Source organism: Drosophila willistoni, assembly GCF_018902025.1.
Source record: "Drosophila willistoni isolate 14030-0811.24 chromosome 2R unlocalized genomic scaffold, UCI_dwil_1.1 Seg200, whole genome shotgun sequence".
NCBI lineage: Eukaryota > Metazoa > Arthropoda > Insecta > Diptera > Drosophilidae > Drosophila > Drosophila willistoni.
In genome coordinates this window covers 5,036,251-5,047,801 of record NW_025814051.1, presented here as the reverse complement: position 1 = coordinate 5,047,801, position 11,551 = coordinate 5,036,251, and the positions used below count along the sequence as shown (strand labels likewise).

Sequence of the window (11,551 nt, the reverse complement as noted above, 5' to 3'; positions counted from 1 at the left end):
TTTAGAACTATATATTTAGTTTTTTCTTCAATTCTTCTTTTTCTACAATTAGATTAACCGAATGGCAACCTGAATGTCGACATCAAATAGACGGACGAATTCAGAATTTATAAACCAACAGATAATAAACCTAGTTTAAATTTCCCAACCGTTTTCATCCCTCGTTAGTTAGGTTTTTCTCCTTTGATACGCTTATTTAATGAGTCAATTGGCAAGGAATATTATTAAAATATTGTATTGGTTGTATATTTTTAGCCTTATTTTGGACGCAATCAAAATTATTGCAATTTTTATCAAAAGTTTTTCCAAATAAGCCTCAAACATTTAATTTTTACAGAGTTTATATACTGGAATTACATTTTTAAGTTTTCCCATTGGTCCATAGGGCCAAAATCTAAGTATCTGTTGACTTTTGTGATTTTCGTTTGAATTTATTTAAGCCTTCTAAACACACTACCAAAAATCAGCGTTAATGGTATATTTTGCTACATTTTATTACAATATATTTTTTAAAGTAGCATAATGACATTTCGATTATAACATTTTCATGCTGACTCCGGTTTTTTGCCGCCTCTTCCATGTCGAATGAGTAAATTCTTAGTATTTAGATCAATGCTTTTGATGAAATTACGACCCTCTTTAATTCTTTGGTAAAAACCACATAACATTTATAGAAAACTGAAAAATATTGTAAGATTTGATTATTAAGTTTTCCTTTTACGGTTAACCAAAATAAATACAAACAAAATAATAGCAAAAATATTGAAATTTGTCGCAAACGAAGAACTGTGAGATAAATTCCTTCAGCCATTATTTTTCTATACGTATTACGAATATTCACTTTTACTCAGATAAATTAAAATTGTAAAGTCTTGTTTTTCTCAGAATAAATCTAATCGAAACTGATGAAACCTTTGATATAAATCCCAGAGCACACTAAGCAATCTGGTTGTGCTTACTTTACACAAAATTGACACAAAATTCAAATAACTTGTTTAAAGTTATTACTTTAAGTCTATTACTTTATAAGTCTTATTGACTTATTAGTCAATAAGAAAAATTATGACTAAGCTATGAAATTTGAACTGATAAAGGTAAATGGAATATCGATTATTAATGATTAAACTAATAAAGCTGCCCTCATATGGGAAACGACTTCATATTTAACCATATCTCCATCTTCAGGCCAATAATCGACTGCAAGTGAGCCAGGGACAGAGCCACTGAGCATATGAAGTAAACCCACACAACACACAAGTTCAGTTGAGGCGAACAATCAACGATTTCACGCTGATTAAAATCGCACAATTTTCACAGCAGTTCACACACACACGCGAACACATACACACACACACACACAGAGACAACTGCCAAATACAAAAGAGAAAATTAAACGCAACCAAACAGGAGACAACGAGGAGAAAATCGTAGGGTGGATATGAATGGAATGTGCGGGGGCTGGAGGAGGTGACTAAGATAACTGAGCTTCAGGGAGCATATCATTCGATTCGGCCACCATGGTAAAAACAATTGCAATTGCCATGGACAATAGAGAGAGACGTAGAGAGAGGGGAAAATGTCGTCCAACTGTTTGACATTTGCCCATGTGGGTGCAACAGCAGTTGGAGGCGAGAATTTATGCTTTGTCCTAGGGGCAGGCTATATAAAGGAATGGGAACGGGCAAAAAGACACACATACAATCAAACCAAAACGAAACACAAAACCAGATAAAGAGAAAGAGATAGCGATAAAGAGGGAGAGGAGCAGCAAGGAGGAGTTGGACAATTGCCCCATGAAGTTTGAGCCTTGGCCTGACTGACCTTTTACTGCCGTTATGCTTTTACCTTTTAAGATAGGTTTCTGTTATGTTTGCCACTGCTGCACAACTCATTAAAACGGTGGAATTTCTTCCCAGTTGCCCCCCATTTCCTCTTTTTGCCACTGTCTTTCACTGCTTCCATATGAGTTATGTGTTGCGCAATTAAAATTTGCGCTATGCTGGCGCACTACAAAATGTTCCTTCTTTTTTGGCAAGCACTTAAAATTAAAAATTACAATTACATTTAACTTGGCAGAAGATACACAGACAGAAAGAGATAGAGAGAAGAATAAAGAAATGGAGAGACAAACAAAAAATTGTGAAAAATTGTAAATGAATGTTGAGAAATTCTTCAACGACTTGAATATACCCTTGAAATGCAATATATTTCATTTATAGGAACCATTTTTGAATAACTTAATAAAGGCAAAAATTAACTACAATTCTTGCCAAGATTTTTTATCCATTCGGGAATAATTCTTCCAAGGTAAAACCTGTTAGCTCATTTAACTTAAATGAAACATTCATGAAAATAAAGTACTGAACTTTAAATTTTCTAATATTTTTACTGCCATGAAAGTTTTTATTAAAACTAATATAATTTGTATACTACACGACATAATTCATATTATAGATTTTAAAAGAAGTTGATAGTCTCATGGAAAAATGTTAAACTAACTTGCGATTGGCTATATAAGGCTTCTAACCAACTCCGAGGATGTAATAGGTATTAAAGGTCCAAAAAGTTGGCAAAAGAAATGAATGAAATAGAAACACAGGTTTGCCATTTGCCTTTTCTTCTTTTTTCTTCTATTTCTTTCGGCTGGTAAAATTCATTAAGTGGCAAATAGACGCATTATGTTTGTTTGTTTTTTCGTTTGCCCTCCCGAACAAACAGAACTTTTCGAGCAAATATTTTATGGCAAATAATTTTGGCAGCGAATTTAGCTCAACAAGAAACATCTTTCTCTCCTTCTCTCTTACTCTCTCTCTCTCTCTCTCTCTCTCTCTCTCTCTCTGTTCCTGTTTCACCTCATCCATCCTATACAAATTTTGCCACGAAATTTTTTTGGTCTCGCCTGTCAACGACAGCAGCAAAATCGGAAATTGAACTAATTATATATTAGTTCGCTTTGGGCGTATGTGTTTGTGGTCGAAAAGTGGTTTGGGCAAGGGGCGTGGTCATGTGCATGTGCACGTGGGCGTTTGCTTGTGGATACATTGGCTTTTTGGTTGACCAAATAAAAGTGCATGCATATAAATTGGCTCACCAAATGGGTTTAAATGAAGATGCAAATCGAAACAAATCGATTGGATCATGATGAAACGAGAAAAATTCAAATTCATCAAGTTGTATACATTTTGCCATAAAATCCTGAATTGGTCGTTTAGCGGGAATATATTGTAGGCAACGACAAAACGATTATCGCCAAAAAACATTTCAACAATACTATATATAGAAAAATTTCGTTATAATTTTGTAATTAAGTTAAATTCATAAATTGAAGACATTTTTGTGGTCAATAATATAGACTTAATATCTTTTCTTTTTTTAATTGAATTTTATTGACAAAGGTTTTGTGGCCTCTTGTATAGACATAAAACAAATTGCGCCGTGATATATAGTTTCGAATCTAATGAGAATAAAATATTTTTTAATATATATCTTTAGGCGAATATATTAGATGATGATTTTTAAATTTGGTATGAGTATAAGTTTAAGAAAGCAGTTAGCAAACAGAATTTTCAACCATATGTAAGATTATACAGATCTGAATTGAAAATTTATTTGATTTATGAACACATTTTTGTAATTTATTAATATTTTTTTATGTAAACATACACTTACTATAGTATCGAAGTTCTCGATTAAAGTCGTACTCTTCACTCCAAACTTTAATATTCTTGTAAAAATTCCCAATAAAAAAAGTAACTCTTCATTGAATTCAATTAAAAACCTTAAACATTTAGTACATTAATGGTCAATTAATTTGTAAAAGATTTATAAATACATATAAGTACCTACACATACATATATATGTATATATAATCCCTGTTTCTGTACACAATATTCGAGTGCATTAAATATTCACGCCCTCTGTGGTCACACTACTTACTAGTACCAAGTTCAAAGAGCCATAAAATTTCAGTCTAATTACCACAAATCGCCCGCAACTAATTTAATAATAGCAACAAACAACTTGCCTCAATAAGAGAGAAAGCGAGATGGACAATCTACAGACAGAGAATGCCGGGGTAGAGAGTTTGTGACGGAGTGGCAGCTGCATAAACTGGCCTCAATGGCCATTAAAAACTTCTCGTACTACTTCTACTACTCAGCAAGCAGTCGGAACAAACGTATATGTTCTTATATAAGTATTTTCCACCAAATTGATGAAAAGTTTTGCCAGCTTTCTGAGCCATTCGTTACCGCTTCCTCTGCTTCACCTCATCAGCACTTGAAATTGCCTCGAAGTAACCAATCTCTCCCCTCTCTTTCCCCCTCTTCACAATAACAAACAATTCAGTCAAGAGCCTCGGGAAAGGGAGGTGAAAAACACTTTATGAAGGCCAAACACTCGTAACCTCAAAGCGTAGACGATGACGATGACGACGTTGGCGGGACATAAAACAATTGAACTTACGTAGTGAATAAGGAAACACAACAAAAAGAGAAAAAAAATTCAAAATATATACATACATAAAAAAAAAACAGAGAAATTAAGTGACACTTAAAAAAGGAAAACGAGACAAAACGAAAAAATGCTTCATAAAATCAAAGTGAGGAAAAATGTATGGGGCATAAATCGTAAAATTTCCCTAAGCTGTGATTAATTGCCCGTCAGTGTGTGTCAGGGCACCTTAACAATATCATTAAAAGTTGCCCCAGCTGTCGTCAATGTCATCTTCATTTGGCATTATGATAATAATTGGCACTGGCCACACCTCACAACGTTTCTTTTGATGTTTTTTTTTCCGCCTGTCAATAAGTCCTGTCAAATATGCAGGTCAGTGGGACCTTCTTTACTTCCCTTACCTCAAAAATTGATGGTGTAAACGCAAAAGAAAAAAAACAAAATAAATATCATAAAATCCCAAAAAAAGAACACTTGATTGTGGGAAGATTGTCTTGTCTTTCCTTTGCTCTGATAAGGGGCAACAGTTCCAGAGAAAAAAGTTTGATAAAGTTTAATGAAATTTTCCTTTTTTCAACGTTACTCGGCAAAATGATGAATGAAGTTGTAATTTCTGATTGACGGCTTATAGGAACACGTGCTTAGGTTAGAATATGAAAAGGAAAACGGCTTTGGATATGATTTGAAAAGGGTTAAAGATTCCCATATATTAAATGAGGAATTTATGTCTAAAATTTATTATGAAGCCCCATTTAAATATAAATATTTCTAGACCTAGTATGTTAAAAGTGTTAACTTTTGACAAGCTTTTTAATCTTAAATAGATAAATATATAAAATGTTTTCTGTTTAAACATATTAAGCTTGTTTATATTTTAATGGGTAGTTTCTATCCATCTCTTTTACGGAAATAAGTCAAATTAGGTAGTAGAGCCAGAATATTCTTAATTAAGACTGACACCCTAAAATGGTATAACAAACTAGCGATAAGATGGACAAAGTAAACTTTGGTATTATCAAAAAGAAAACCACGCGTTAAATTAATGCTTTATTTTGAATTGAAAATATATAAGAAATTCTTGGGTATTTAATCATTCAAAATTTGGGACATTACTTTAAAAATATTTTAAATTACACACGATTTTGTACCAGCATCAAAAATACACACTTTCGAATGACTGAAGGTGTATTGTCTTTCTAGCCATTGAAATCTATCTACAGACAATGAAATAGATATACTATTTTGTGAATACTATATGTATTTTGAAACTTAATTAATATTACCTTTAAATCTCACTTTAAAACTAACTTAAAGAAAAAAATTCTTCTTCTGAGTATTCGAAATCTTATTGACTGATTTGTTAAAGTGCTAAGGGCAGTCCAAACTCAACCTTTTCCACATTTATTTAATATTGTTTTTAATTAAAGTATCATTTTCTATATACTTACATTTGCAAGAGAAAACCCAAAGATATATGACTGAAAAGAGAATGAAAAAACAAAACCAATTTAATATTATTAAGAAATAATGAGAAGAGTTATAATATCTAGCTTTCGATGTTATCATTAATATTTTATTTCAATTCGAACCACAATTTATTGTGTTCTTCGAATAGTAATTTCGGTTTTCATGTCCTCTAATCATCTTGAAACTCTGTTGACAATACCCCAGAAAACGAAAATGAACATAAAGTCCAAAAGCAAATGGCTTAGAAAATGTTCAACAACAATTGCCATAAATAAATTTCGCTTGTTCGCTTGGAAAGTCAATACGAACGAGGAGTCTCAAGCTAGAGAAAGAGAGCAAGAGAGAGAGAGGGGGAATGAAAATAAATAGAATATCGAGGACAACGGGGAAATGAAGGACCACGATGGAAAATGGCTAAGATGCTGCTGACAATAAGCAAATAAGATTTGGCTCAAAAATTTATTTAATTTCATTTTATTGGATGAAAAAGTCAAAGGCAAAGCAAAAGTTTCGCTACACACAAAGCCAGACCGAGTGATGAGAAGGGAAGAGAAAAGCCAGAGGAATAGAGGAAAAGAGAAATCATTAATCTTTTTACGCTGAATCAGCGTAGAGTAGCTCAGAGTCCGTCTGTTTGGCCAGACAAACGACAAAAACAACAACAGCAACAACAAGAAAAAAATAGCCAATTTCATGCCAAGTCATTGGCAGAGGCCAACCAGACTGTGGCCCATTTGCAAATGAGTCGCCAGCATAATGACCAAAAACCGGAGGCTTGATATTTAACCAACAGCAACAGAAACAACAGCAAAAACTCGACAACAATTTTGCACAGTTCATTGGGTTTCTCCTTATTTGTGTGCACATATTTACCCTCTGAAAAGTCATGGCCCTATGCATAGTTAGGGTAGATGTATTTTTTTTCTCATCATTACACAGTATGATCAGCTCTTTCCATTCTATGATACTTAAGAAAACTTGTTCAGACCATTAATGAAATAGTATTTTTGATCAAATTAAATTCTTTTACAAAAAGTTGTTTTTTTTAATGTTTTTTAGAATTAAACAGACTTAAGATTTTTGAAAGCCAATATGGAGGGAGAGAAATCAATTCTCCAAAATAGTTTCTTAGAACCACAGGAGCATTATTAATAAGAAAACTATTACTGAAACAATAAATTGACTACATTTCTAAGAAGCCATTTTAACCATCAACTATTTACCTAGTGTGGTTAGACTTCGGTTTTATAAGTGAAACTTGATTAAACATCGCTATGTTTTAATTTTCCTTAATTTATTTATAATTGCTTGAGGTATTGATATTATGTTATTGTTCCATTTGTTTGTTTTTTTTTTAATTTTATCTTGAAAAATTTTGTGTAGATTTTTAAAGCAAGAAAAGGTTGTTTAACAATTTACAAACAAACGGCAAATATTCTCTGTTCTGTGTTGTACTCTTAAGGACAATAAAAAAGTGGCATAAGATTCGAAGTGGACTTGAGATATATGCGTCTGTTAACTGTTAACTTGTTCATTACCCTAATGGAGCGTCGTTTTGTTTTTTTCTTTTTTGTTGATGCTGTTTGCTTCCTTCTCCGGCTTTTTTGTTAGCTCTTGAATTCCTTGTGTTTGTCCTTGTCCTTGGCGGGGTCCTTTTCTTGGCCTGCTTTTTGTTGACCTCTTTTAAAGGTTGTTGATTGTTTGGCAATTTTTATTTTTCATTTCAACAATGTGTGGGAGGAGGTGGGTCGGACGTTGTGTAGGCCGCGTCATTAATAGAGAAACATTTGTTATATTTCATTTAAATGGCATTTTAATTAATGTCAACATTTTGTTATAAACAGCAAAATGTCAACTCTCATTATGGGACACTCAACGACCATAAGAGAAGCAACAATAATCAGAGAGGGGGACATTAAGGTGTAGTAATTAATTCTCATTATGGCCATCGCGAAATCGATTTCAAGTGTATTATTTTTTAAATACCTACGCTTTGACAAAACGTATAATAATTGCAATTAATGACAGATTGGAAAAGTTATGAGTATAGTATAGTTTCCCTTACCGATGCATAGGTAAGGTGAATGAACTTTTCAAGCTATTTAAGTTAACAGATAACATCTGTGGGATTTATTGATGATACTTTCAAAAGAAAACAGACATTCTGATAAAAATGTTTTACTTTTGGAATCCAAATTCTAATTTTTACTATATAAGTTTTTCTCTAAATATGTTGGCACTATTTGCCAATGATTAACAATACTATCAAAAACGACCTTAAGGACTTCTAAATCAAAATCTTTAAACTTTTGTATAGATTTTTTTTATGGTATGGTTTTCAGCACTAACATTAGTTGTGAATCACAATATTATATATAAATCTTGCGATAGAAAGTATTGCTTACAACTTAAAAGTTTATATTTTTAAAAAGGTTTTGTACCAACAAGAGTATAACATAAAACTACAGATTTTAATTGTAATCATTAATCAATATATCTGAAAACTGTCAGAAATTTAAAAACTTCTTAATGGAAATGTCTCGAATTGACCAACTTCATAATTTTTATTCCTTAGGCAGTGTTCATATATATTTACTTATTGTTTACTTGATATAGGTTCTGGTATTTCTCTTTCAATTTTGATTAATTTGATATATCTGCTATGTCTAGACTATAAATAAAGAAAAATAAACACACACATACAGAGAGAATACAAAAAAGAGAGCTAGCTGTAGGGGAAAATCAAGTCAACTACTAATCGCAGATTAATGTCAATTTTAATCCCCAGCAAAGTCGCTGCTGACAGTAGAAACTTTGCCAAAAGCAAAATGTCAGTTCGCCAGACACATTTGCCGCCCTCATACTCACGCACACAGTGTGTGAGAACTCTATGAAAATTGTACACAGGAGACCCACAAAAAAAAGGAATGGAAAAGAAACAGGACTTTTTCTTTTCGTCCTTCACGTTTTCTTTTTTTTGGTTAAAAAACTTTAGTTACAATAAATTATATGCAACAGTTTAAAAAAAAAAACAAGAAGAAACCAAACGAAACCAAAAATAAAGTCGAAAGAGTTAACGATGTTGGGCAAATAAAGCACTTGAGGGAATTGCACATAAAACGACTCGCCCGCCGACTGAATGACTCACTGACTGACTGACTGACTGACGAACTGAAGGATTGTAAGGGAATGGGCTTTTACCTTGGGGGATATGATGAAGGCACAAAAATCTTTTCATTTGGGAGACGCCTAAATCTACACGCACAGGTAACACAAAAAATAGAAAACGAAACGAACAGCAAAAAAAAAGGGGAAAAGGGACAAATCCCAATATGCCAGGCACTTTATATTGCAATCCCTTTAAATAAGATTTTTTTTATATATGTATATAAATTGTATATATATTTTTTTGTTAGGCCAAGACATGAATGGCAAGTTAGTCCGTATGTCTGTCCCTTGTCTACGTGCCAAGGCGCAAATAAACCAAACAAAAAATTCATATGTTCAAGAAAAGTAAATGACAGCATGTTACCACAACCGAAGAAGGAGTACTCTATAATAAAGTTGACGTGTCTTTGCTTCTATTGAGGTGTAATGCTATTAAATTGCAATCAAATTTTCTTTTATGTTTACAAATCTTATAGATTTTCAAAATCCTCTAATAAAAACTTAAAGCTTTGTATTTTGTAAGTTTATGTGAGTTTTATGTGAATCAAAGTTCTTATTTAAATGTTAAGTGTACAAAAAGTACCTACATTTTGGCAAATTCCTGTAAAAAAGTAGTATTCTCTTGAATATGCTCTTTCAATGCTGAAAACTACTCTTTATTTCTTTGATTATATTATATTAAAAAGGTCAAAAAGCAGTATAAGCTAGAAAAGGTTCTCGACTTATGTAAATAGAAAAAATTATTGTGGGGATGAATTATTTAGATATGTAAAAGTAAACTAATAATCTCAAAATAAATTACTCTTATAACACAATCTTTTTGGTAAGCATTAGTTATACAATAAAATGTACTAATTAAAATAAAACTAATCAGAAGCATACTCAAGTCATAATAGTTTAAAAAACAAAAAATTCTTTTAAAAATTAATCTTTCCGTTTTATTTTATTAGCTTTTGTGAATATGCTTTGGCTCAACAAATTTACTAATAAAATGTGAATCTAGATAAGACTTTCACACCGTTGGCTTAGAGTTCAATAACGAAATTGGTTAACCTCGATTATAGGTCCTCTTAACAATGAGCAACGGGTGGATAACAGGCGAACAATGTTGTCATCCACATATGGATGTAGAATGAATCCTTTTGCTACCCTCTTGAAACTAGCAAATAAAATATGGAATTACTTAACAGCCATGCCAAAGAGCGAATCCATTGTGTATGCTTGTGTGTGTGAGATTGTATTTGAATGGGTGTGTGTATGTGTATACCTTGTCTATTTGTTTGGTGGTTGGTTGGTTCTATCTTCTTTTGTGCTCTTGGATTTTATTTGCACTGATGTGATTTGTTTAGCCAGTGAGAAGTCTCAACCCAGTGTAAGTTGTGTGTCTTTAAAAACTCTGACATTTCTGACTCCAAACACCGCGTATCCCCCTTACCACACCTGTCTGCCACTCTATCCAATTTACCCTCTCGTTTTTCTTTCACTCTGTGTGTGTGTGTGTGTGTATCTCTGTCTATGTTGGTTGAGTGATTTTCAAGGGTTTAACAAGAGAGGGTACAACAAAGTGCTACATGTGTTCGCACAGGATAAGGCTTTAAAAAGTAATTTTCCTTGTTCCAGATGATGTTTACGCTGCGTATGATTGATATTTTATTCCTTTAAGGCAAATGAATTTGTTGACAAACTTTGCCATTAAATATATTTTTTTTCTTCTCTTGAAAACTTTCTCTCTTTTATCTTAATCAATAATTTATGTCAACATTTGATTTGTTCAACTTTTTTGCTTTTGACAAAAAAAGAAAATAAATAAATAAAAATAACCAAAAACTTTTAACTATCTGTGAAAAAAATATTTGTAATCATTAAAATAAGAGAAAATAAAAAAAAACTTTGCTGTTTGTCCTAAATTTTTCGCTTCATAAACTCCAAAGAAGAAGGATTGAAGAAAAAGAAAAAAAAGAGAAGAAAAACTCATCAGAAATTCAAGATGCGTGGATTTGTGCGCTTATGAAAACTTGATGCCATCATGATGACACTCATTGTTTTGAATGAATGAAAGGAAAAGTGTGTGGCAAATGACATGACATGTGAATGAGATGGAGGAAATTTCACGAAAATTTTCAAGCATAACTCGAGCAAAAAGCTCTTATGAAATTGCAAAAGGCATATCTTTTGGTATACCCAGTATCTCAAAGAGGAGATGGGTATACTAAGTGAAATAACCTTGGACAATCATTTAAATTGTCAAGATGCTGTTGGAAATGGCTGATAGAACCAAATGATTTCGGCCATCAAAGTGTGTATACGACAAGCTTACTCCCATGACGTGAGCTGTTTTGAATTTCATTGAGTATAATTTAGGAATTATTTGCCAGCTTGAAATCTAAAACGCGGTGCATATGCATTGTCTATCAGACAGTATAAAATTAGAGTACTCTTCTCTGAAAATGCGACATTCTT

At 32.5% G+C, this 11,551-nt stretch overlaps 1 long non-coding RNA gene across 1 annotated transcript; it reads right to left on the bottom strand.

Annotated features, from left to right (window-relative positions):
- Positions 1 to 476: 476 nt before the first annotated feature.
- On the bottom strand, positions 477 to 959 carry LOC124460411. Its single transcript, XR_006954325.1, has 2 exons — positions 745 to 959; positions 477 to 678 (listed from the first exon to the last, which is right to left on the bottom strand). It is a non-coding gene; the product is annotated as an uncharacterized LOC124460411 (long non-coding RNA).
- Between the last annotated feature and the right edge of the window lie 10,592 nt (positions 960 to 11,551).